Raw genomic sequence first — 26,063 nt, 5'->3', positions numbered from 1 at the left:
CAAATTTAAGTGTTAAGAAATGTTGTTTGCAAATATTTATCTGGAATGTAGCATTGTGTGGTAATGGAAAGTGTGTCATGAACAGTGCAGGCGAGAAGAGAATAGAAGCTTATGAAATACAGTGTTACAGATTTATGTCGTAAGAGGTACTGCATGGAATCGGGGAGAGAAGAGGTTTCTGGTACAGCTGACTGCGTCGAAACAGTCTTCGGACTGAAGAGAAGAACAGCTGTAACAGAAGGGCAACAAAAGTAAGCTGAGCATTCGGAAATGCAGCGTTGCATGATCAAAGTAAACACATTTCTCAGTAGGTAGTCGTTTTAAGTGTTTACTAGATTCAAAACTTGTAGATCCATGTCGTATGGGCACCAGCTCCTTTGTAAGTAGCATAAATTTTTGATGTTTGTCACGGAAACTTACTTTCCTGCAATTGCTTTGCAAGCATATCTTACACAGAAATATATCCGGTTTCACGCATCTCCCCGGACATTTGTTGAACATCATTGTTGCAGCGAACCTTCAGCTCATAATCCGATTCTCTAAATACATAGAAACTGCAGTTGAGAGACTGGAAATCACTGAAAGGTGCATAAGATACAATTGTACGACTGTTTGTAAAGAAATCAGAACGTCAAAGACATCACACCTTAACACTCATCGCACCACTTACACGAATATCTGACGATAGTATAGGAATATCGGTATCACGATACAGTATGGCACAGCAGACTGTGCAAGAATTGCGATAGGAAGTTTGTTGACGAGCGGTGTGTCAAAGGCAGCGTCAGGGCACTGGAGAGCCCTGTCCACCCGTGGCTGCTTTATATTTCTCGTGATTTTCCTGAATCACATATTCCAACATGGTGCCGGTTAGGACAGCGGCCAACATAATCAGAAAAAGTTATTTGCTTCTGTCTACAGATGTAAGTTTCAATTTGCTACTGGCTACCGGTTTCATTACCAAGTACCAACAGATCATCTGTCCGCAGTCATCAAGCTGCCCAGTATTCTTGTATGACACATCTACAGTGTGACCCAAAGTCAGTTAATATTTGAAAATGCACTAATTCACGGAATAACGTAGCTAGAGATGTAAAACTTGACACACATGTCTGAAATCATATGAGGTTTTATTGAAACCAAAAGCGAGTGCAAAAATCGGTCAACAGATGGCGGTGGACAGCAACACGTCAGTGACACCGCATGAGAATCGTGTCTGAATTAAGCTGTAGTGAGAGAGGGACTCAGATGTGTCACAGCATGTTGGCCCTACCAGAAGAGCACTATTACTGAAGGTTTACTATCAGAATGGAGAATCCGATACTGCAGCTTAACGATCCTGTAGACATAAGAAAGGCATCTGAACGAATAAAGGTCCTGTGACAACTGACGCTCTGAAGAAAATGATAACAAAGTTGGAAGCCACGGATTGTTAAGACGATCGATCGCCTTTTGGGCTACCAGAGGCAAGTGTTACTACCATTCGGACAGTTCAGTAATAAGTGGAGACTTTAGCTGCTGGGAGAGCGCTAAGACGTATCCTCCAAGGCCATCCGTACAAAATCCAGCATCATCGTGAACAGTTAGTCACCGATCCTGTGACGCGACGAGCATTTGTGATGTGGTCACTTCAGGAAATGGGGAATGTGACGATTAATTTTCTGTCGCGTTGTGGACTGGCGAAGCCAATTTCACGCTCTCAGGATGTGTCAACATCTACAACTGCATAATTTGGGGTGCTAAAAACCCTACAACTTTTTTGGAAACACCACTGCATGACGACAGTGCCACGGTGTCGTATGTATTTTTCTTCGAGAGAACGAGGTGTACTGCTTTTCAAACTGTCACCGTAGCGAAAATGGCTCTGAGCACTATGGGACTTAACATCTATGGTCATCAGTCCCCTAGAACTTAGAACTACTTAAACCTAACTAACCTAAGGACATCACACAACACCCAGTCATCACGAGGCAGAGAAAATCCCTGACCCAGCCGGGAATCGGACCCGGGAACCCGGGCGTGGGAAGCGAGAACGCTACTGCACGACCACGAGCTGCGGACTCACCGTAACGGCTTGTAGGTACGCCGATATGTTAGAAAATCACATCATCTCCAGCCTGGCTGATAAATACCTGCTGCAAGGTACGACTCTTATGTAGCATGAAGCTCCACCCCATACTGCTACACGTGTGAGAGATCTCTTGAGGATCGCGTGCTAAACAGCCACTTGCGTCACGCTTGGCCTCCCACGTCCCCAGACCTCAATCAGTGTAATCACTGGTTGTGGGATTACCCGAGGTCACAAATCTGCCGCGATCGTCCGACCTCATTAGGGATACGAGAAGAAAACATGCAACGACAGTTTCTCATCATAGCTATTGATACGCTGTACAGTGCTGTCCACAACATTCTGCCTCGACTACAGGTATTGTTGATTAACGACGGGCGACAGGTTGAGCGTTCGTTATATAAAACAACGTCTTTGCTAAAAATCAATTGTTATGCTAATTATTGCTCTTGTATCGTATGAAGAACCATCTAGTGGTAATTTCGTGTATTTTTTTTATAAAACCCCATGTCGTTTTTACTTCACTACCTATTCGATCCATGAAGTATTGAATTTTCGAATATTAAGGGAATTTTGTGTCACCGTGTACTTCGGAAGCAGGCATGACGACTGCGGATAGGGGTGACCTGAAGATGGGACTTGGTAACGGAGCTGGTAACCAGCAGGCAAATTAAAACTTGCAACCGTAGTCTTAAGTAAGTAACTCTTTCCTAACTCGCTTACGATGAATGTTGGGGTGGATCCGCTTCCTCCCTCCTCTTCCCCAACCGCCTTCCGACAATCCGAGCTTGTACTCCAAACTCCAACCAACTCATCGTCTGTGGAACGTTAAAACTAATCTATCGCACAAGTTTTTTGGCAGGCACAAACCATTCAAGTAGAACAACTCAGACGCGACGAACGCTGTAAGCGATAGGACGTAATGCATCCCTTCACGTGCCGGCACTGCATCTTAAAGTGTAATGTCGCAGCTTTCGTTAAATATGGTAAGCTTTTCTGATTAACCTCGCTTACGTAATCGTTTATAGTTGCATCGTTTCTACGCGGAAAAGAAAGACAATTATCATTTCTGGCGCCGACCGCTGTAATTCGTACCCGGAAATGCCATATGTAGCTGATAAGCTGTTCGTTTCACTTGCAGAATTTGAAAGCAGGACCAATTTTGGAAGCTGCCATGGCTGAAATCAAATTGATATGCACATAAAGCCACAGACGATAGCAGAAACTGGAAACACCTCTCTGTGTCGTAGCAGGACGTCCACGAGAACGAAGCACTCGTCTGAGATGGGTGAAAAAAAATCGTGTCATACAAAGACACGCAATGTTAACTGCGTGAAATGCATTCCCACTCGGTGTCTACACCGTTCACTCTACGTAATTTTTCTGAAAGACATCGACTGAGAACAGACTCGCTGGCTCCCAGTTTTTGAGCGAAATTCGTCTGCAAAGGGGTGGAATACTTCCTGTTCCTAGTTCGTTTGTAACATCTCTGAAAAACAGGTATTTTGGCGTAGAAATCCATACATTTTATAAAAGTATATCTACGTATGTGAGCTTGTGTGTAAGTTCCACATCTCCTCTTAAACCACTGGATCTGTTTTAACCAAACTTAGCACACGTCTCTCTTACTGTGAGACAACAATCTCCGTGGTGTAAGAACCACCCTCCTATCATAGTTCAGGAGGTACGACGTAATAAACAACGAGGTGCGTGAAAAGCTGCTTCATTATGCATGTTTAAATCTATTACTTCAGTTCTACAAATCCTATTTGCAATAAATTTCGTAGACTGTATCTACATATGCCGCTAAATGCACCTACAAAATTATCATGGTGCCACGTATAACTCAGGAGATATGGCGTCGTAAACAATGACATACGTGAAAAACTGCTGCATCAACGTTTAAATTAATTACTCCTTTCTACTACCTGTATTGGCAGCATATTTCACAGACAGTACCCACATATGCCACTGAATCTATCTGTATAAGTATCTCATAGTACGACACATAGTTCAAGAGATATGTCACAAACAGAAAATGTCGCATCATCTACATCGACATTTACATTTATATTCCGCAAGCCACCCATCGGTGTGTGGCGGACGGCATTTATCGAGCCACTGTCATTACCTCCCTTTCCTGTTCCAGTTGCGTATTGTTCGCGTGAAGAAAGACTGCCGGAAAGCCTCCGTGCGTGCTCGAATCTCTCTACATTCGTGATCTCCTCGGGAGGTATAAGTAGGGGGAAGAAATGTATTCGACACCTCATCCAGAAACGTACCCTCTCGAAACCTGGACAGCAAGCTACACCGCGATGCAGAGCGCCTCTCTTGCAGAGTCTGCCACTTGACTTTGCTAAACATCTCCGTAACGCTATCACGCTTACCAAATAACCCTGTGACGAAACACGCCGCTCTTCTTTGAATCTTCTCTAACTCCTCTGTCAACCCGACCTGGTACGGATCCCACACTGATGAGCAATACTCAAGTATAGGTCGAACGAGTTTTTTGTAAGCCACCTCCTTTGTTGATGGGCTACATTTTCTAAGGACTCCCAATGAGTCTCAACCTGGCACCCGCCTTACCAACAATTAATTTTATATGATCATTCCACTTCAAACCGTTTCGTATGCATACTCCCAGATATTTTACAGAAGTAACTGCTACCAGTGTTTGTTCCGCTGTCATATAATCATACAATAAAGGATCGTTCTTTCTATGTATTCGCAATACATTACATTTGTCTATGTTAAGGGTCAGTTGCCACTTCGTGCACCAAGTGCCTATCCGCTGCAGATCTTCCTGCATTTCGCTGCAATTTTCTAATGCTGCAACTTCTCTGTATACTACAGCCTCATCCGCGAAAAGCTGCATGGAACTTCCGACACTATCTGCTAGGTCATTTATATATATTCTGAAAAGCAATGGTCCCATAACACTCCCCTGTAGCACGCCAAAGGTTACTTTAACGTCTGTAGACGTCTCTCCATTGAGAACAACATGCTGTGTTCTGTTTGCTAAAAACTTTTCAATCCAGCCACACAGCTGGTCTGATATTCCGTAGGCTCTTACTTTATCAGGCGACAGTGCGGAACTGTATCGAACCCCTTCCGGAAGTCAAGGAAAATGGCATCTACCTGGGAGCCTGTATCTAATATTGCATATAATTTATGCATGAAGTTTTAATACATGTATTCATTACTACTAAAACATTCTTACAATCGAGTCAACTTAAGGAAATTCATGGTACCTGGCAGCGTTTTTGACACCTTTTAACTGCAAAGCACGCACGGCTATAGGCGAAAACAATTGTCGCCCACGAAGCTATGAAGAGGCGTTGCCATAGAGAGGTTTACAAAATCGCATTGTAGATAGGTGAAATAGCTGCACTCAGCATACAAAAACTGTATGTTCCTAACAGAAAATTGACGAAACGAATACCTGGGCAAACGTGGCTTTGTCAGCAGTATAAAATAACAACAAGGACAACGACGCTGTCATCATCATGATCGTCATCGTCTTTTCAATCATCACCACTTGGCCATCTGCAGAGCGCATTGGTTGGAAAGGGGGGGATCGAACCCAGACAGCGAACAACCGACACTCCTGAAGTTGCCAAAATATCGAGTATAGTGAAACAATTAATTCTGACGAATTTTTCGAAAGACTGAAGACTTTGTGATCCGCATGTTCTATTGTTTGGAGCGCTTTCGACTCCATCCAAGCAAGGGTCGATTACTTGTCTACCGTATTTCCAGTGTCCGTCGCCAGTTATTGGTAGACAGCTTTTCTCTCTGCTTCCTTTAGGTGGTGTCCAGAGTGTAATGAGTTCTATGGCGGACGCAGGAATGCTCCAGCACTCTTCTCGCAGCTCCTGGTACTGATTACGAGAGGGGTCCAGAGAGAGGATATGTCGGGACCGCGCCGTTCATCAGTGGACTTCCTACGACATGTGAAGGATTTTCCTACAAAAACGTTGTCAATAAATATTCGTCTTTTTATTCTCTTTGGTTGCGAATTTCCGGTTCTCACGTGCTTATAGTGTTGTTGGAGTGCCGGATATTCGCTGAAGTTTAAGTCCGTACAGTGACGGCATTACTCAACGACCGACCGTTTATATGGGTATACTGAATTAGTGAATGAATAACCCACAGTTGACGATGCAATAAAACTTTGCTATACAAGCAACGGCTAGATATATTATAACTTCAAATTTAGCGCCCAGACTATAAATATGGAATGGTGAATAAGTTTTGTTTTGCATGTTGGTATACCGTTTGCTCTGGGTTTGTTTCTCGACTGTCATTTTTTATTTGTAGTTCACTGCTGCTGTTTGAGATTACATATTGTCATTTGGAGATAGAAAGTAGAACTGTGAACGCTAGAAAATGGAGTGCAAACTGGAGAAATCAGAACATTTCCGACATATTCTTTTGTTTGAGTTCAGTAGAGGAAAGACAGCAGCGGAGGCAGACAGAAACATTTGCGCCGTGTATGGCGATAATTCCACTGCACACAGGTCAGCAAGAAAATTGTTTTCTAGTTTTAAGGAATATCAGTTTGACATTAATGGCTCTCCTAGTTTTGGAAGAAATTCGGAGTTTGATAAAGGTTATTCCAACGCATTAACCCTCAATGATCCTAGACAGTGTACTCGAAAAGTGGCAAAGGTGGTGAAGTGTGACCATTCCACTATCGTGCGACATTTTCATGCAACGAGAAAGGTTCAAAAATTAGATGTATGGGTACCGAATGCTGTAAACCAAAACCTCAGAAATCAGCGTATGGCCGTACATGCATCTTTGCTTGCTCGTCATCAGTTGGCTAGTGAACAACACCGACCATTCCTATCCTGTATCATTACTGGTAACGAGAACGGTATCTTTATGTTAATATAAGGAAAAGAACTGAATGGTTGAGCCCAAACAAAGCAGCAACTCCCCGTACAAAGTCGTATGCGCATCAACCAAACAAAGTGCTATGCATATGGTGGAACAGTGACGGTGTGGTGTGCTACAAATAGCTTTCCTGAAGTGTAACCACCATTGCTGGCATTTATTGTCAAGAACTGAACAACGACCAGAAAGACAGCGTCAAGCGATGCTACTCCAGGATAACGCCCGCCCACATTCCGATGAACTGAAAAGAAAAACACTGTACCGGAGTCGGATTGCGAATTCATTCCACACCCACCTTACTCATCTGCTCTTGCGCACTCAGATTTTCACCTTATCCGCTCTCTACCGAACAGCCTTCAGGGAACTTCTTTTCCGGGTGAAAATGCGCTCCGAACACGGCTAGACGAGTTCTTCGCCTCAAAGCCAAGTGATTTCTGCAGTCTCGGATTCGAAAAGGTACCCCAACGTTGGCAGACTCTGTAATCTTTGTTGGAAGACTTTGTAATCAGTAAAGTGGAATATATTATTGATGACTGAAGTCTGTTATCTGCATCTGTCGCGTTTATTAAACTTACAGAAAAACGCTACGAACTTATGCACCAAGTCAATACACAGTCTACAAACAATTGGATAAACGGAATACGCCAGCGAAACGGAAGATGGCAGAGAGTAGACCAATGCAGTAAATTCCTTCTTGCAAAATTTTGCCGGCCGAAGTGGCCGTGCGGTTAAAGGCGCTGCAGTCTGGAACCGCAAGACCGCTACGGTCGCAGGTTCGAATCCTGCCTCGGGCATGGATGTTTGTGATGTCCTTAGGTTAGTTAGGTTTAACTAGTTCTAAGTTCTAGGGGACTAATGACCTCAGCAGTTGAGTCCCATAGTGCTCAGAGCCACTTGAACCATTTGCAAAATTTTTTTACTGATGAAGACTGTACTGGACTTTACCGCTAACGCCAGCCCGTTACAGAATTCTCGAACACGTTGTGTGACCGCGTACCTTTTTAAGTACCGGATATCTCCTATGCAGGAGTCGACATGGATTCCGAAAACAGCGATTCTTTGACATCCAGTTCGCTCTGTTCATCCACGAGACACAGGAGGCAGCTTACAGTACTTGTCGCTGACCTGATATCACCCACTCTTGTACTCGGCCGCAGTCAGCGCTCTGTATCCTGGCGAACGTTCTATGACGGACTCCGAGAGACGCGTGTACTTGAGATGGGAGCAGCAATTATGTTTTCTTACGAAATCAGTTCAGTAACAGCTTCCTGGAGCACGACTATTCTAAAAATTCGTTGCTAATTAAAGATAGTAAAACGAACCGGAACGCGAAACGTAACTGCTAGTTTCTTTTGCTTCTCTTTCGCATGACAGTGCTGCACAGCGAATGCTAAGCAGTAGCGCACTAATTTTTTTTCTACATCTACCCAAGTACTCCGCAACCCACTGTGCAGTAAATGGCGGAGGGTACATTCTACCAACTCTCCTGTTCCACTAGCATACTGTAACAGACTCACTCAACTGCGCGGCTACGAGGCCGCTTTATCGGCGGCAGCCATCGCCACAGCCACAAATCCTGGCTTACACTTGCACCGGGTCTGCCCACACAAGGCCACCGACATTCCGCCAGAGCGCTTTTTTTCGTTTGTCTTGCTGTTGTAGAAAACAACAACACTTTCTCACTTTCCGTATCGCACTTTCGATTAATAACAATTAACTGTAATTTGTCCATGAAAAGCACGCTGCTACGTAGTAACAAACACTAAATTACTATTCATGACGCATCAAGGCTGTGTGGCAGATGGTGAGCACAAAACATTATGCCAGTTGCGCTTCCCAGAACATCTCGAAGTAAAAATCCAAGTATTAATCTGCACTGTCTTTTTGCTTAGTTCCCTTGCTCCAACGGTCGAGTCATGAAAGTGGTTAGGGTAGTTCACTCTTAATGGAATGTGCGTGGTTCGAATCCCTGTCCAGCCAACAAATACTGGGATACTCGACTTGCTCTTACATCAGTTTATACTCTGGTTACTTTAGAAGTATCGCCGTCGACTTCCTGCCACGTTACTGGTACAATTAAGTCCACTGTAGCATTCTGACTACCTGCCCTGAGCCGCATTTAACCACCTAACCTGATAAGGAAGAATGTTCTTTGGAGGTAATATGAGAAAACATGCAACAACCAGTAGTTTCGAGTTCATGAGAGCATACCTACCGTCTGAATCAACAGACTCCGCTCCATACATCCTCCAGTCAGAACAGCCAGCAGCCGGCTGCTGTGGCCGAGCGGTTCTATAGTTCAAATGGCTCTGAGCACTATGGGACTCAACTGCTGTGGTCATAAGTCCCCTAGAACTTAGAACTACTTAAACCTAACTAACCTAAGGACAGCACACAACACCCAGCCATCACGAGGCAGAGAAAATCCCTGACCCCGCCGGGAATCGAACCCGGGAACCCGGGCGTGGGAAGCGAGAACGCTACCGCACGGCCACGAGATGCGGGCCGGGCGATTCTAGGCGCCTCAGTCCGGGACTGCTCGTCTGCTACGGTCGCAGGTTCGAATCCTGCCTCGGGCATGGATGTGTGTGATGTCCTTAGTTTGGTTAGGTTTAAATAGTTCTAAGTTCTAGGGGACTGATGACCTCAGAAGTTAAGTTGGTTCAAATGGCTCTAAGAACTATGGGACTTGGCATCTGAGGTCATCAGTCCCCTAGACTTAGAACTACTTAAACCTAACTAACCTAAGGACATCACACACATCCATCCCCGAGGCAGGATTCAAACCTGCGACCGTAGCGGTCGCTCGGCTCCAGACTGTAGCCCCTAGAACCGCACGGCCTCTCCGACCGGCAGAAGTTAAGTCCCATAGTGCTCAAAGTCATTTGAACCATTTGGACAGCTAGCAACCTGCTGGACCATAACTTCTATATGCGCGAAGCAGCTCCACAGCTTTCTCCAAGTCTGCAACAACCTATTGGGAACTTGATCTGCCCCAGAGGACATGGAGTATACTCAGCAGGATCCGGAGTAATCACAGGAGCAGCGGTGGCCTGTTATACACACGGCAAAAGTGCAGAGTGCACCACTTGTGGCTTTCCAAGGCAGAATGTCAGACATACTGTTGAAGAATGCCCTCGGGTTTCATAACCTGGAAATACCTCGGGCTTCGTGGAACTAAACCAGAAGTAATCAGTTATATATAAGTAATATGTAAATTTCTACATATTTAATTGTATTTCTAAAGTGATATGTTATTCCCATACGATTGATAATAATAGTGCTGGGACTCCCACATAAGTTCTCAGCGCTTTATATTCGCACCTATTAATTCTGTTCAGATAACTGTCAGCGGCAGATCCATGGTAACCTCTGCCGTGATCAGCTATTGAACGTAACGTTGTAGGGGAGAGTGTGAGTGCTGCGCCGACTTACAGGTTCCACCCAAGTCCCTTCATAGGTCTGATTGTGTCGACATCCATCTCACAGTACTTAGTTACATATTTTGGTGCGCTTTGAGGGCCTAGACATGGGCAGAATATGAAACTCTAACGTTCTTTTCTGTAGCAGACATTTCACTGTCTCCATACTGTAAGTTTACACCAGCGGTCCACCCAGCAATTAAACTGTACAGGAACCATTTGAATGAATCATAAACTCCATAGTCTAAAGTTTCTTCTATTTGCCATCCTTTAATTCAGCGCCGGCCACGGCGTGCCAAACTCCACGCGCGCAGCGTGCCAAGGCCCGGCCTGTCACTTTCGTTTGCTCGCTGCTTCTCGGAAGTACCCGGAACGGCGCCGCATTTCATTTGGCATTGCGGGGCGGCATTTTGCGGGCGGCACAACTCTCTGGGTTTGGCAGAATCGTGGTGTCAGCGCTGTTTGAACTTCGCTATTTGTTCATGCTGTGAAGGACGTTCACAGGTCCAGTGGCTGTTTACAGAAATAGGTGCCGTCTAGCGACCTGCCGTCACAACCCTCTAAAACGAATGGGAATGACTGACGAGAGGGATGAGAATTCTCAAATTGAATAAGTGACAAGTACTGCTTATTTGCTACTACACGACATTACAGTACTATGCAGAAAGACTTTAAACTTTTAGATGACAATGAAAGAGCAAGAAATTACAGTGATCGACAGATGGGATTCGTTGTTCTGTACATCAAGAAGCACTTGGTGCTAAATTTGCAGCCATGGAGCACTTGAAGAAACTGATTTTAAGAATAGTACAATTTCTGGAGTGACAAACATTATTCCATTTTCAGCTGCAACAGTTTTCAAAAAAAATTTCAAATGTGTGTGAAATCTTATGGGACTTAACTGCTAAGGTCATCAGTCCCAAAGCTTACACACTACTTAACCTAAATTATCCTAAGGAAAAACACACACACCCATGACCGAGGGAGGACTCGAACCTCCGCCGGGACCAGCCGCACAGTCCATGACTGCAGCGCCTCAGACCGCTCGACTAATCCCGCGCGGCTCAACAGTTTTCAATGGAAGTTAATGACGAGTATGGAGACTATACATATTCCTGCAAAGTATGTTGGTTAAGTCGGCGGTCATACTTGGAACGATTTTTCGATTTAAATCTCGCTATTGTTGAATTTATGCAGGAAAAAGGAGTACAGGAACGTAAATTAAAACGCCCCCAATCGATTGCAGACATCGCATTTTAAGTGGGCTTGACCGCACACTGCCCACAGAAAGAAACTGCAGGTAATTTCTTTCTGATTTGATCGAGATGTATTTAAAAAGAAAATCTGACAAAAACAACGTAGTTCCCTACGCTCAATTGCTTTAAAGAAAGGGCGAGGTTTTAAGATTTCATTTTGGCTTTGCAAGAATAACAACGATAGTTTTGTAATGCTATTGACGAGACTGTCAGTCTTGCATCTGTTTCCGAGCTGATTTCAAAAAATGGTTCAAACGGCTCTGAGCACTATGGGACTTAACTACAGTGGTCATCAGTCCCCTAGAACTTAGAACTACTTAAACCTAACTAACCTAAGGACATCACACACATCCATGCCCGAGGCAGGATTCGAACCTGCGACCGTAGCAGTCGCGCGGTTCCGGACTGCGCGCCTAGTACCGCTAGACCACCGCGGCCGCCCGAGCTGATTACGAGACCGTTTGCCGTTTCAGTTGAAAGCGCCCCTGTGTATATGCAGATGTTACTAATTGAACTGCAAGTAACTCCAGTGTCAGCTAAAAATCTCTTTAGTTAAAACTGTCCAGGATGCTACATTGCTTTTCTTAGGGAGATATGCCAAGTCTTAATAACGAGGTTGCAAAAGTACTACAATATCTCGATCGGCATATTAGTGTGAAAGACCTTTTTTCGGTTATGAAGCTAAATAAGTCATGATTAAATGGCAGATTGGGTGCGAAAATCAGTGAAATTGTTTGCGTGTGTCCGTATGCCGACAGTTTGTACCAGATAAAAATTATATTGTGTCTTCAGCGCGCCAAAAATTATTGATACTGAATAATTAATTAACTTTGAAAACTTATTTTGTTTGTGAACTATATTGTCGAGAAACATGAAACATAAAACCGAGTCCTATGCAGTGCGACTGTATTGTCATTTAAATGCGGCGCTTTGGCTGTTTTCCGCTCTTTCGCCGTTCTTACTCTCAGACAGCACAACGGGGCGGTGGGGGAAATGTGCAGCGAGGCTGACAATGAGCCCCGTGGCACTCGGGCCCTGGCAACGCCCGCGAGCCGAAATCTTGGCCGTACCTGTTTTAAACAAATTTACGAAGTGAAGAATTCAGTGATGGCATATATGGCTGAATACTGAAACTAGGTCTGTAGAATACAAGCAATTCATGATAGCAGAGAGTAGAAGATTTGAAATGTGGTGCTATAGAAGAACGCTCTGTACTAGATGGATATATCAAATGAGAAGTTGCTGGATCGAATTTGGGAAAAAAGGAATTTATGGTACAACTTGAGCAACAAAAATGATTCAAATGGCTCTGAGCACTATGGGACTTGACATCTGAGGTCATCAGTCCCCTAGAACATAGAACTACTTAAACCTAACTAACCTAAGGACATCGCACACATCGATGCCCGAGGCAGAATTCGAACCTGCGACCGAAGCGGTCGTGCGGTTCCGGAATGAAGCGCCTAGAACCGCTCGGTCACACCGTCCGGCACTTGAGTAACACAAACGATATGTTGACAGATGACATTCTGAGATGTCAAGGAATTGGCAGCTTGGTAATGGAGGGAAATATGTGTTTGTGTACGGGGGAGGGGGGGTTCAAACACTTTAAAAGAGACCAAGGTAAGAATGCACCAAGTACGTTCCAATGGATATGGATGTAGGTTGGAGTAGTTCTTCATATGCTTACACAGAATAGCGTGGAGAGCTGCATCAGACTGCACAGTAGATACCAGATTTCTAAATGGAACTGAGCGAGAAGTTTATGAAAGCATGGAACACAGCATTGTATGATAGTATAACGTGAACCATTGCAAATATGTTGTAGAATAAACTGGAAGACTTTGATACGTGGTGCTATCGATGAAGATAGAAGTATATGGAAAACAATCACGAGAGGAAGGGCGCTGGAAAGAGCACTAAGGGCGGATAACAGTAGGGGCCAACATAGACTAGAATGTGCAAATAGGTTTAGAGTGTAGTACTGACGTAGAGATGGGTAGATAAGCACAAGACAGCAAAAGATGGAGGACAACACGAACCAGTCGAAATACTGGCTACTTTAAAAATAAAGAACTGACAATCTTTATGTTTAAATATGTTACTGGCTGATATTTTACAGCCGTCATCAATTCTTTGACAGAGAAATAAAAAGGACTGCTGTTCAGAATTTGTGTAACGGAAATAAGAACGTATTACGTACGGACGGAAAAAATTAAACCGGAAATAAGAGCGTATTACGTAAACACTGAAAAATTAAAGCAGTAATAAGAATTTAACACGTACACGAGAAATAATTAAACTGATTCCATTAAATGGATATCTCGCGAAGGGAGCATGGAGATAAAATCAGAGAACTTCGAGCCCACACGGAGACTTACCAACAATCGCATTCCCTCGAACTATTCGTTACTGGAGGAGGAGGAGATTAGCGTTCAACGTTCAGTCGACAACAGTGTCATTAGAGACGGAGCACAGCCTCGGGTTAGGGAAGGATGAAGAAAGAAATCGGCCGTGCCCTTTCAAAGAAACCATCCCAACATTTGCGTGAAACGATTTAAGGAAATCACGGAAAACCTAAATCACGATGACCGGACGCGGGATTGAACCGTCGTCCTCCCGAATGCGAGTCCAGTGTGCTAACCACTGCGACTGGGACTGGAAAGGTGGGAAGAGACAGTGATACACAAACTACCCTCCACCACACACCATAAGATGGTTTGCAGAGTATGAATGTAAATGAAGATGTAAAACCTATCAAGATGTTTTCACATTAATAAGTACGTATTGTGAGCAAAACATTACATTGTTTCTTAGTTGGGAAGGCAGATCATTCTTGCACTGCGACAACCGTTTGTCACTGCAGTGAAGGTATTAATCGCCAACAGTACGAAGTATGTTAGCCAAAGTACCGTATAACTGTCTAGCCATTAAAGACACGAGTGGCGTCCAATAAGTAATAAAACACACTTTTTTCTTGGTAAGTTTCGGTTGAAACAATGCGTAGGTTACTAGAGTAGACGCACCAAATAGCTGCTTGTAATAGTTAATCTTTATTTACGATCGCCATTTTCAATTACCTAAGATTACAATTTTGATGAGAACACGTATGAACGCGAATGTCATTTATATTAAAGTAGCTGTACCGTGCTCACGTCCAGATTGGCTCACGTCTAGATTGGAACCGATAAACACTGGAGAAAATTTTTAAACGAGTTTCGTTATGTTTCCAGAATGAATTTTCGCTCTGCGGCGCTGATTGCGGTGATGTGAAACTTACTAATGGATTAGGGAGGGTCGTGAGTCGTGCTTGGGTAGCTCATTTGGTAGAACCGTGTCTGCGAAAGGCAAAGGTCCAGCGCTCCAGTTTCTGTCCGGCACACAGTCTTGATCTCCCACGATGTTGCATACCAGCGGAGACTTCGCTGCAAAGAGTGAAAGATTCATTGTGGGAACAGTCCCCTGGTTTATGGCTAAGCCATCTCGGCGTAGTATCCTATATTCCAGGAGTGCTGGATCGGTAAGGTACGCAGGAGAACCCCAGCGACGTTTAGAGGGTAGCAGATGAGGTGCCAGGGGAAGTAAGACTGCTTGGATAGCTCAGTCGACAGAGCAGTTGCACGTGAAAGGCGTTTCGAATCCATAATGGTATCATTTGGCACACAGGTAGAGTGAAATACACTACTGGCCATTACAATTGCTACACCGAGAAGAAATGCAGAAGATAAACGGGTATTCATTGAACAAATATATTATACTACAACTGACATGTGATTAGATTTTCACGCAATTTGGGTGCATAGATCCTGAGAAATCAGTACCCGGAACAACCACGTCTGGCCGTAATAACGGCCTTGATACGTCTGGGCATAGAGTCAAACAGAGCTTGGATGGCGTGTACAGGTACAGCTACCCATGCAGCTTGAACATGATACCACAGTTCATCAAGAGTAGTGACTGGCGTATTGTGACGAGCCAGTTGCTCGGCCACCATTGACCAGACGTTTTCAATTGGTGAGAGATCTGGAGAATGTGCTAGCCAGATCAGCAGGCGAACTTTTTCTGTATCCAAAAAGGACTGTACAGGACCTGCAACATGCGGTCGTGCATTATCCTTCTAAAATGTAGGGTTTCGCAGGGATCGACTGAAGGATAGAGCCAACGGTCGTAACACATCTGAAATGTAACTTCCACTGTTCAAAGTGCCGTCAATGCGAACAATAGGTGACCGAGACGTGTAACCAATGGGACCCCATACCATCACGCCGGGTGATACGCCAGTATGGCGATGACGAATACACGCTTCCAATGTGCGTTCACCGCGATGTCGCCAAATACGGATGCGACCGTCATGATGCTGTAAACAGAACCTGGATTCATCCGACAAAATGACGTTTTGCCATTCATGCACCCAGGTTCGTCGTTGAGTACACCATCGCAGGCGCTACTGTCTGTGATGCAGCGTCAAGGGTAACCGCAGCCATGGTCTCCGAGCTGATAGTCCATGCTGCTGCAAACGTCGTCGAACTGTTCGTGCAGATGGTTGTTGTCTTGCAAAAGTCCCCATCTGTGGACTCAGGGATCGAGACGTGGCTTCACGATCCTTTAAGCCATGCGCATAAGATGCCTGTCACTCGACTGCTAGTGATACGAGGCCGTTGGGATCCAGCACGGTGCTCCATATTACCCTCCTGAATCCACCGATTCCATATTCTGCTAACAGTCATTGGATCTCGACCAACGCGAGCAGCAATGTCGCGATACGATAAACCGCAATCGCGATAGGCTACAATCCGACCTTTATCAAAGTCGGAAACGTGATGGTACGCATTTCTCCTCCTTACACTAGGCATCACAACAACGTTTCACCAGGCAACGCCAGTCAACTGCTGTTTGTGTACCAGAAATCGGTTGGAAACTTTCCTCATGTCAGCACGTTGTAGGTGTCGTCACCGGCGTCAACCTTGTGCGAATGCTATGAAAAGCTAATCATTTGCATATCACAGCATCTTCTTCCTGTCGGTTAAATGTCGCGCCTGTAGCACAACATCTTCCTGGTGTAGCAATTTTAATGGCCAGTAGTTGTATCTGAACTTTACGTACTAAATTCATTCAACTCTATATTTCAGTTTTTCATTCCCGTTCAGTATGAAAGATTCATCGTCAGGTTTGAGTTGAGGCTTTACGTCATGTCATGGAGAAGCAGTCGCACCTGCGTCTTCCGTGGATTTGTGCCTCTGTTAGTTCGTGGTAAAACTCATGTAGGCTGTTTGATTTTCGTTACACACATTCGTCAACACACTGATGTCTGGAAACGTTGGTCGTGTGACTATGCAAGCGTACTGTTAACCAACTTCACGCAATATTTGAACGTTTAAGTAGCGCTCCGTCGTTTACAACTTGATCTGAGTTGGCGTGTGGACAGTAAACAGTTGCAGACTGTGCGCTGGCGAAAGGTGAATGACTAACATAATCTGTGTCGCGCTCTGGTTGGACAATGGTGAATATAAGGACATTAATAAAATACATATTGAACGAAATTCTTGAAAACCGTCGAACTAATTCCACTGATGTCAAGGTCTAATCCACATCTCGAGCAACCGTTTCTGCACTCGCAGATCCACGAATGAAGATTAGACGAATCGTTGGCGGCCCGCCGCCAATCTACAAAGCTTTGATATCGACGAAGAACGCATTAGAACGGCCTCCGGAGGTCTACGTGGATCGACAATTGTGATGTAGAGGTCAGGATCGCCCAAGGGGCTATCTCTCACGTCGCGTCCGACAACAGACGGAGTTATTATGGAAAGTGTCCATACAAGAGACTCTTGTCGTAGAGATAGACTTGATGGCAGTCTTGTGATGCCCCGGACTGCATATTCATTTTATTCCAATACTCATACGGCAGCTCCGAACCAAAAAATATTATAGTCGAGGATTATGAGGCCATTTTACATGAAAAAGTGTTTAAGTGTATTTTATAGTACCTATTTATCGTCACTTCCACACCGATAGCAAGAATCGAACAGTGATTTTTACTAAGTAACTATCCCGACAGCGCAAAAGCTAAGCGTGGACGTTAGGACGTGTTTTGAAGCTCGTTCCTCTCGGATGTGAGCCCAGTATCATCATCTCAGCACCATTCGGCCAAGTCCTCCAGCAAGAATTTGTCACCCAAGGAGATTGTTCTCCAGTTCACACACTTCTCTGTAGCGTGCTGTCCTAAAAGGCATATAAACTTCAGCATCCATCCTGGCCCACAAAAACCTACAATTGAATATTTAAGTGTTTTGTAGTGGACTGGCCCGACAGCCAATCCACTATGACTGGTAGCCGAAAGGCACGCGTTTAAGCTCACGCAGACTGGCGTGAGGTCTGGAACAGGACAATGTCTTGAGAATTGCAAATAAAGTACGAAGATTTTGGAATACTTAACTTTAATCCATAATTGGTGTACATCGCTCTTGACGGTACATTAATAATAATCTCAATATAAACTGGTAATGGCGGCTTGCTAGGTCGTAGCAAATGACGTAGCTGAAGGCTATGCTAACTATCGTCTCAGCAAATGAGAACGTATTTTGTCAGTGAACCATCGCTAGCAAAGTCGGCTGTACAACTGGGGCGAGTGCTAGGAAGTCTCTCTAGACCTGCCGTGTGGCGGCGCTCGGTCTGCAATCACTGACAGTGGCGACACGCGGGTCCGACGTATACTAATGGACCGCGGCCGATTTAAAGGCTACCACCTAGCAAGCGTGGTGTCTGGCGGTGACACCACATGTTTAATTGTTAGTTTTAGAGCAAATTAAACTGTAGAAAATGCTCTTCGTATAGCGCCTGGGAAAACAGGGTTTTATATTGGATGGCAACGGAGCATAATGTACTCTACAAAATTTTCAGGTCCTGTATGGTAGTGTTCCGCCACGAATTACAAATGCACAGCGTGTGAGTCGTGGACATGTAACTTCCTGGCAGATTAAAACTGTGTGCTTGACCGAGACTCGAACTCGGGACCTTTGCCTTTCGCGGGTAAGTGCTCTACCAACTGAGCTACCCAAACACGACTGAGAGGCCCTCCTTATAGATTTACTTCTGCCAGTACACTGTCTCCTACCTTCTAAAGTTTACAGAAGCTCTCCTGTAAATCATGCAGAACTAGCACTTCTGAAAGAAAGGATATTGCGGAGACATGGCTTAGCCACAGCCTGTGGGATGTTTCCAAAATGAGATTTTCACTCTGAAAATAAATTATATATTTTCTAAAATGAAAATATGCTCAATGACCAAAAGGACAATAACAGAAGAACAGGAGTGCTAGTCTTGCAAGTTTCACAGGAGAAGTTCTGTGGAATTTGAAAGGTAGGAGACGGTGTACTGGGAGAAGTAAGGCTGTGAGGATTGGCTGTGAGTCGTGTTTGAGTAGCTCAGTTGGTAGAGCATTTGTCCGTGAAAAGCAAAGGTCCCGAGTCTCGGTCCGGCACACAGTTTTAATCTGCCAGGAAGTTTCATATCAGCGCACGCTCCGCTGTAGAGTGAAAATCTCATTCTTGTGGACATGTACCTACTAACGTGATTTTTTGGTTGATATACGTTTGATTCTACGTCATTTAGTTCAATGTACTCGGGCCTTATTTAACATAATTTTTAGGACGTGGCCTGTTTTCCCAAAAGAGAATAATCCAAAACTTCATTCTTTAGTGAACTATGCTTACAATTGCATAGTCACATCCTCATAAAACACAAAACACCTGTATAAGTAAGGGTAACAGATCAGCCGCCCCCACAGAGCAACGTACTTGCCGATGCTATCAACTGTCGCATGTGTTCTGCACATCTGTAACGGGAGGAGTTGAAACCGTTAGAAATCTACTAGTTCGTTGGCGTCCTTGTAAGACAAATGTTTTATTCTACAGGATGGTTATAATGAAACTTTTGCTACTTGGTACAGCCCCCACGAAAAACGTATGATCGTAGGACAATGAAACTTTGTGGAAACAATTGTAAGGACACATGGAACAGACATAACGAACAAACAATTGAAAGGAATACATTTTATTTCCACATAAGAGGTTAACATTCGTTAATTACATACCAGGATTACGTCGCAGGTTACAAATATCGCTCAACGTAACTGCCATCTGCATCCACGATAGATGAAACCGCTCGAGATGTATCATTTCACAAATGTACGCAGCACTTTTCGGACGGTGGAACATGGGATGTACAGCTACCGTGACACAGATCGTGCACTGCTCGAACGTCGCACATTGCGTCCAGCATTTTCAGCCATGGGAACAGGAACTTCTTGAACTATTTGTGGCGAAATTGACCGTCGGCCGGCCGCGCTGGCCGAGCGATTCTAGGCGCTACAGTCTGGAACCGCGCGACCGCTACGGTCGCAGGTTCGAATCCTACCTCGGGCATGGATGTGTGTGATGTCCTTAAGTTAGTTAGGTTTAAGTAGTTCTAAGTTCTAGGGGACAGATGACCTCAGAAGTTAGGTCCCATTGCGCTCAGAGCCATTTGAACCATTTGAATTGACCGTCGGCCTCTCTGGGAGCAATTCCCTAATCACCACTTAATTCGAACTTCTGAAAGATGTTCTTCAACCCCGGCCCCGTGTTCCGTTAATGCGTGATAGTCGAGAGAGCGACACCACTACTGGTGTTGTTTTGATAACACAGCTTTACAAGCAAAGCCGTGCCCACCTCGTCCGGACCCATATTGACTGTCTGGAACTGTAATTCACACTGATGCTTATCTTTAAAATTCACGTACCAGTAGCGGCGAGTAGCGGCAACTCGTGACACTAACACTACTTACTAGCAACGCGAAGTCTGCAGCGCACAGTCTGAACATCATTTCTATAGAGCTGGGTACCTACTCGGTAAATAGTTTTCCGTGTTCACTGTAGTGGAAGTTTAATTATTACCACCCTGTAAGCAGCTCATACATTTGTAAAACTATTCAATTATCCCCAGTTTAATGTCGAATGCGTACCTTTCAAAATACGTATTTATTTAAGTAAGCAGTGCTACCTTCAGCTACGATGTTTCAATTTTCTGTTTAATTCCGACGCTTTCCAAAGTAAAATTTCAAGGAGTTAAGTGACCTTTTTGAGATTTACATGTGCCTCAGTCTTCCTGCAATCGTGATACACAGACATGTAGTTAATTTCGGACAATAGCTCCCGTACGAAGTTTAGTGTCCAGGCACAGAATATGTCTCATGCCTACCGATGGAAAGATTCCCAGTTGACAATTAAACTGTAGAAATTTGATAATTCAGTTAACTCAGTGTAAGTCTCAAATACATGGTCACAAAAGAGTTTTTCTAATCACATAAATATAATGAAAGTGACAAAGTTGTCTAAGTATAACTGTGCACATTAAAGTTTTTCAGCGTTGTTCGTATAAATATTCTAGATTTTTGTATTAAATTTCATCCAAGATTTTTTTGTAAAAGTAACAAGTGTCTGATAAGACTACTACTATGCATGATATAAATAAATTACCTCCAGGACAAACTTCGCTATTTTCTGAAACCGTTGGCAGGCGATAGAGTATTATACAGTAAGATCACATAATTGGAAAATTATTAGGAAACACGGGAAGAATGAAGGCAGTCAGCACTTTATGTAAAGGCTGAAAGCGGACACAAATCGTAAATACACTCCTGGAAATGGAAAAAAGAACACATTGACACCGGTGTGTCAGACCCACCATACTTGCTCCGGACACTGCGAGAGGGCTGTACAAGCAATGATCACACGCACGGACAGCGGACACACCAGGAACCGCGGTGTTGGCCGTCGAATGGCGCTAGCTGCGCAGCATTTGTGCACCGCCGCCGTCAGTGTCAGCCAGTTTGCCGTGGCATACGGAGCTCCATCGCAGTCTTTAACACTGGTAGCATGCCGCGACAGCGTGGACGTGAACCGTATGTGCAGTTGACGGACTTTGAGCGAGGGCGTATAGTGGGCATGTGGGAGGCCGGGTGGACGTACCGCCGAATTGCTCAACACGTGGGGCGTGAGGTCTCCACAGTACATCGATGTTGTCGCCAGTGGTCGGCGGAAGGTGCACGTGCCCGTCGACCTGGGACCGGACCGCAGCGACGCACGGATACACGCCAAGACCGTAGGATCCTACGCAGTGCCGTAGGGGACCGCACCGCCACTTCCCAGCAAATTAGGGACACTGTTGCTCCTGGGGTATCGGCGAGGACCATTCGCAACCGTCTCCATGAAGCTGGGCTGCGGTCCCGCACACCGTTAGGCCGTCTTCCGCTCACGCCCCAACATCGTGCAGCCCGCCTCCAGTGGTGTCGGGACAGGCGTGAATGGAGGGACGAATGGAGACGTGTCGTCTTCAGCGATGAGAGTCGCTTCTGCCTTGGTGCCAATGATGGTAGTATGCGTGTTTGGCGCCGTGCAGGTGAGCGCCACAATCAGGACTGCATACGACCGAGGCACACAGGGCCAACACCCGGCATCATGGTGTGGGGAGCGATCTCCTACACTGGCCGTACACCACTGGTGATCGTCGAGGGGACACTGAATAGTGCACGGTACATCCAAACCGTCATCGAACCCATCGTTCTACCATTCCTAGACCTGCAAGGGAACTTGCTGTTCCAACAGGACAATGCACGTCCGCATGTATCCCGTGCCACCCAACGTGCTCTAGAAGGTGTAAGTCAACTACCCTGGCCAGCAAGATCTCCGGATCTGTCCCCCATTGAGCATGTTTGTGACTGGATGAAGCGTCGTCTCACGCGGTCTGCACGTCCAGCACGAACGCTGGTCCAACTGAGGCGCCAGGTGGAAATGGCATGGCAAGCCGTTCCACAGGACTACATCCAGCATCTCTACGATCGTCTCCATGGGAGAATAGCAGCCTGCATTGCTGCGAAAGGTGGATATACACTGTACTAGTGCCGACATTGTGCATGCTCTGTTGCCTGTGTCTATGTGCCTGTGGTTCTGTCAGTGTGATCATGTGATGTATCTGACCCCAGGAATGTGTCAATAAAGTTTCCCCTTCCTGGGACAATGAATTCACGGTGTTCTTATTTCAATTTCCAGGAGTGTAAGAGCAATACAGTGCACTTGCATATCGGGAGGCTCGACTCGTTTTATTCTGAGAGATGGTGCCAATGAAGTAGTGTATTTCCTTCTCCTGCATACTTTCTACGTAAGGACAACAATGTAAAAATTAAGAAATTTCAGTCTTACACAGAGCAATGTGCACAATCCTTCTTCCTGAGCACGAAACGCAAATGCAAAAGTACAGTGCTGCACTAGGCATTCACCATCGCATTACTATTCGGCGGTTTGCAGAGAACTGATGGAGATGTGAGATACACAGACAGGATTAAATGTGCGTATGACATTGTTGCCCGGGAGTCCCGTTCTGGGGAGTTCAGCAGCCTGCTGCAAGTCTTTTTATTATTTCGCGCCATTTCAGCGACTTGAGCATCGATGATAATGAAATGGTGAGGACAAAACATACACACACACACATACACACACACATCACACACACACACACACACAGACCCGTACAGAGAATGTCCCAGACTCGACCAGGAATCGAACCCAGCCTCGCGATCGAGCGAGAGCAAAGCTAACCACAAGACCACGAGCTGCTGACAGATAATTAGATGTAACCGTCTAAAATGTTGATGTAATAGTTGATACGGAAACCGTAGTGCTGAAATGTGTACGCGTTTAATAGAAACATAAATTATTACGAATGATGACGGTGTGGAATTATTTAAATATTTTTCAGCTAAGTACTTTATCGTAAATAAATGGAGCATATTTTACAGGAATAAGCTGAAACGCCTATTAGTGTTCAATTACATCACTGGTGATAAAAGCACTGGAATGAGTGACAACAGTAATATAGCTGAGACTAGCCGTCCAGAACGTCCTGAAGTAGGACTAACGTGACAGATGTTTCGTAATGAACAATGCGGAATGCCGAGAATACCTGGATACGTGCAAGGGGCAGCTAGGTGATCGTAATAATGCCAGGATAAGTAAATAAATATGGAACTGTGTTTCATCCACGAAAGAGGTGGCTCATAAAAGTATTCCTTCGAGCAATTCTGGCGTGTTGCTCGCCCATCTGAAACGCTCATCAGGTAGCATTGATAGAGGGTACAAACAAAGCCCGAAGAAAAGAGGCCCATTTCGTCACGAGTTGGTTTAGTAAGGGCGAGGGCGTTACGTTGCAAGAAGAGCCACTTAACGTATCACTTCTTCCAACATACACCTCATGAAACGACGGCGGAGAAATTAGAGGAATTAGAGCACATAGGAAGGCTTACCGACACTCGATGTTCCCACACGCCATTCGCGAACAGAAGGGGAAAGGGGGACATTGATGTATGGCAAGTATCCGCCGTCAAGCACCGAAAAGTGGCTTGGAGAGAATGAATGGAAAAGTAACCGCGACTGTGACGAACAACGCACAACGGAGGAATGTCTGCTAGTAACGTAGTGGAGCCAGTAGCGGTAACAAGTGCTCTCCGACGGCGGACAGCGAGTAGCTCACCTCGGTGTGGGGTGGTGCGATGCCTGCTGTCCTGAGCTGCCGCTGCCTCCGCCGCTACCGCCGCCTGCAGACCTGCCTGGAGCCGCCGCAGACACACACTGAAGGCACAGCCAGCCACCCGGCCAGCCTTCGGCCGGTCCGCCGCCGTACAGTGGGAGTGGGGGCGCCGTAGCGTTTTCTTGCCCGCCACTGCAGGCGGCGTCGCATCCGTCCCTCGCCGACCTACCAGCGAAACCAACTCACCGCAGTACGACCACCGCCATCATCAAGTACCTGTCAAACTGACACTCATGTCCCCATTGTCTCAGACAGAGGTTTTCCCATTTGCACGAAAACAGGCACCAGTACTGACTTTCATAAATTCAGTGGCGTGCTCGGAGAGAGCTCCCACTGACACTTGCAAACGGTCCGCAACGCACGTCAATCCGTAACTGTACTCACACTACCGGCCGTTTAAATTGCAATACCAGGAGCACTATTTGTTGTACATATAGTTTTTAATAGTGAAACTGAACGATTAAATACACTGACAGGAAAAAATCGCAGCACCAAAGGTAATTAATGTATAGTAATGAAATTTCGGGAATACATTCGTATAGGTAACATACACTACTGGCCATTAAAATTGTTACACCACGAACATGGCGTCCTACAGACGTGAAATTCAACCGACAGGAAGAAGATGCTGTGATATGCAAATGACAAGACAAAATACTAACGCGAATTCTTTACAGACGAATGGAAAAACTGGTAGAAGCCGACCTCGGGGAAGGTCAGTTTGGATTCCGTAGAAATATTGGAACACGTGAAGCAATACTGACTCTACGACTTAGAAACTAGATTAAGGAAAGGCAAACCTACGTTTCTAGCATTTGTAGACTTAGAAAAACCTTTTGACAATGTTGACTGGAATACTCTCTTTCAAATTCTGAAGGTGGCAGGGGTAAAATACAGGGAGCGAAACGCTATTTACAATTTGTACAGAAACCAGATGGTAGTTATAAGAGTCAAGGGGCATGAAAGGGAAGCAGTGGTTGGGAAGGGAGTGAGACAGGGTTGCAGCCTATCCCCAATGTTATTCAATCCGTATATTGAGCAAGCAGTGAAGGAAACAAAAGAAAAATTTGGAGTAGGTATTAAAATCCATAGAGAAGAAATAAAAACTTTAAGGTTCGCCGATGACATTGTAATTCTGTCAGAGACAGCAAAGGACTTAGAAGAGCAGTTGAACGGAATGGATAGTGTCTTGAAAGGAGAAATATAAGATGAACATCAACAAAAACAAAACGAGGATAATGGAATGTAGTCGAATTAAATCGGGTGATGCTGAGGGAATTAGATTAGGAAATGAGACACTTAAAGTAGTAAAGGAGTTTTGCTATTTGGTGAGCAAAATAACATGATAGTCGAAGTAGGCAGGAGATCAAATCTAGACTGGCAATTGCAAGGAAAGCGTTTCTGAAGAAGAGAAATTTGTTAACATCGAGTATAGATTTAAGCGTCGGGAAGTCGTTTCTGAAAGTTTTTGTATGGATCATAGCCATGTATGGAAGTCAAACATGGATTATAAATAGTTTAGACAAGAAGAGAATAGAAGCTTTCGAAATGTGGTGCTACAGAAGAATGCTGAAGATTAGATGGGTAGTTCACATAACTAATGAGGAGGTATTGAACTGGATTGGGGAGAAAAGTTTGTGGCACAACTTGACTAGAAGAAGGGATCGATTGGTAGGACATGTTCTGAGACATCAAGGGATCACCAATTTCGTATTGGAGGGCACCGTGGAGGGTAAAAATCGTAGAGGGAGACCAAGAGATGAATACACTAAGCAGATTCAGAAGGATGTAGGTTGCA

At 45.0% G+C, this 26,063-nt stretch overlaps 1 protein-coding gene across 1 annotated transcript in view; it reads right to left on the bottom strand.

Annotated features, from left to right (window-relative positions):
- LOC126418758 (vesicular glutamate transporter 2-like) overlaps positions 1-24,299 on the bottom strand; it is a 237,729-nt gene extending 213,430 nt beyond the window's left edge. The window contains exon 1 of the mRNA XM_050085683.1: positions 24,209-24,299. The gene's annotated coding sequence lies outside the window, so the exon portion shown is untranslated. The remainder of the gene's footprint in view (positions 1-24,208) is intronic.
- Positions 24,300-26,063: the final 1,764 nt, after the last annotated feature.

This window comes from Schistocerca serialis, chromosome 9 (assembly GCF_023864345.2).
Source record: "Schistocerca serialis cubense isolate TAMUIC-IGC-003099 chromosome 9, iqSchSeri2.2, whole genome shotgun sequence".
In the NCBI taxonomy this organism is placed as follows: Eukaryota; Metazoa; Arthropoda; class Insecta; order Orthoptera; family Acrididae; genus Schistocerca; species Schistocerca serialis.
Note: the sequence above shows the minus strand (reverse complement) of the source record. Positions and strands in the feature narration are given on the sequence as shown.